The 2,271-nt window shown below is 40.6% G+C and overlaps 1 non-coding gene across 1 annotated transcript; it reads right to left on the bottom strand.

Annotated features, from left to right (window-relative positions):
- Positions 1-285: 285 nt before the first annotated feature.
- Positions 286-393, bottom strand: LOC148547996 (small nucleolar RNA R71). Its single transcript, XR_015898396.1, has one exon. It is a non-coding gene; the product is annotated as a small nucleolar RNA R71 (small nucleolar RNA).
- Between the last annotated feature and the right edge of the window lie 1,878 nt (positions 394-2,271).

The raw sequence follows: 2,271 nt of genomic DNA, 5'->3' as shown, positions 1-2,271 counted from the left end.
TTTGAGCTAAAGCCTCAATTAGTTTCTCTGATGCAATAGAACTGCAAGTTTCATGGACTTCCATCAGAAGATCCTTTTCAGTTCTTAACTGAATTCTTGCAAATCTGTGATACTGTTAAGACCAATGGGGTTGACTCCGAGGTCTACAGGCTTATGCTTTTCCCGTTTGCTGTAAGAGACAGAGCTAGAATATGGTTGGACTCTCAACCTAAAGATAGCCTAAACTCTTGGGATAAGCTGGTCACGGCTTTCTTAGCCAAGTTCTTTCCTCCTCAAAAGCTTAGGAAGCTTAGAGTGGATGTTCAAACCTTCAAATAGAAAGAAGGTGAATCCCTCTATGAAGCTTGAGAGAGATACAAGCAACTGACCAAAAAGTGTCCTTCTGACATGCTTTCAGAATGGACCATCTTGGATATATTCTATGATGGTCTGTCTGAACTATCAAAGATGTCATTGGACCATTCTGCAGGTGGATCCATTCACCTAAAGAAAACACCTGCAGATGCTCAGGAACTCATTGACATGGTTGCAAATAACCAGTTCATGTACACTTCTGAAAGGAATCCTGTGAGTAATGGGACGCCTCAGAGGAAGGGAGTTATTGAAATTGATACTCTGAATGCCATATTGGCTCAGAATAAAATATTGACTCAGCAAGTCAATATAATTTCTCTGAGTCTGAATGGATTGCAAGCTGCATCCAACAGTACTCAAGAGGCATCTTCTGAAGAAGAAGCTTATGATCCTGAGAACCCTGTAATAGCAGAGGTGAATTACATGGGAGAACCCTATGGAAACACCTATAATCTCTCATGGAGAAATCATCCAAATTTCTCATGGAAGGATCAACAAAAGCCTCAATAAGGCTTTAATAATGGTGGAAGAAATAGGTTTAGCAATAGCAAGTCTTTTCCGTCATCCACTCAGCAACGGATAGAGAATTCTGAGCAGAATCCATCTAGCTTAGCAAATATAGTCTCTGATCTATCCAAGGCCACTTTAAGTTTCATAAATGAAACAAGGTCCTTCGTGCACGAAATTGTGATCTCAGGCAACGGCGCCAAAAAAACTCAGTATGCACGTCTTAATAAATCGTTTTTCATTCACAACTTCGATACAACTAACTAGGAAGTGCACTGGGTCGTCCAAGTAATAAAACCTTACGTGAGTAAGGGTCGATCCCACGGAGATTGTTTGTATGAAGCAAGCTATGGTCATCTTGTAAATCTCAGTCAGGCGGATATCAAATGGTTATGGAGTTTTCGAATAATAATAATAAATAAACAAAAAATAAAGATAGAAATACTTATGTAAATCATTGGAGAGAATTTCAGATAAGCGTATAGAGATGCTTTCGTTCCTCTGAACCTCTACTTTCCTGTTGTCTTCATCCAATCATTCCTACTCCTTTCCATGGCAAGCTTTTTGTAAGGCATCACCGTTGTCAATGGCTACATCCCATCCTCTCTGTGAAAAAGGTCCAAATGCTCTGTCACGGCACGGCTAATCATCTGGAGGTTCTCGATCATACTGAAATAGGATTCACCCTCCTTTTGCGTCTGTCACTACGCCCAACACTCGCGAGTTTGAAGTTCGTCACAGCCATCCCTTCCCAGATCCTACTCAGAATACCACAGACAAGGTTTAGACTTTCCGGATCTCAAGAATGGCCATCCATGGGTTCTAACTTATACCACGAAGATTCTAATATCTCGGACTCGGTCGTCTGTATTAGATATCTAAGAGATACTCATTCTAGCTTGTTTGCATGTAGAACGGAAGTGTTTGTCAGGCACGCGTTCATAAGTGAGAATGATGATGAGCGTCACATAATCATCACATTCATCATATTCTTGGGTGCGAATGGATATCTTAGAAGCGGAATAAGTTGAATTGAATAGAAAAACAGTAGTACTTTGCATTAAATCATGAGGAACAGCAGAGCTCCACACCTTAATCTATGGAGTGCAGAAACTCTACCATTGAAAATACATAAGTGATGAAGGTTCAGGCATGGCCGAATGGCCAGCCCCCAACGTGATCAATATGATCCAAAGTTGAACTAAAAATCATCCGATTCCTAAATACAATAGTAAAAAGTCCTATTTATACTAAACTAGCTACTAGGGTTTACAGAAGTAAGTAATTGATGCATAAATCCACTTCCAGGGCCCACTTGGTGTGTGCTTGGGCTGAGCTTGAAGTTTACACGAGGAGAGGTCATTCTTGGAGTTGAACGCCAGTTTGTAACGTGTTTTTGGTGTTGAACTC

The sequence above is a fragment of the Arachis ipaensis genome, chromosome B8, assembly GCF_059453495.1.
Source record: "Arachis ipaensis isolate K30076 ecotype BB chromosome B8, ASM5945349v1, whole genome shotgun sequence".
Lineage (NCBI taxonomy): Eukaryota > Viridiplantae > Streptophyta > Magnoliopsida > Fabales > Fabaceae > Arachis > Arachis ipaensis.
Note: the sequence above shows the minus strand (reverse complement) of the source record. Positions and strands in the feature narration are given on the sequence as shown.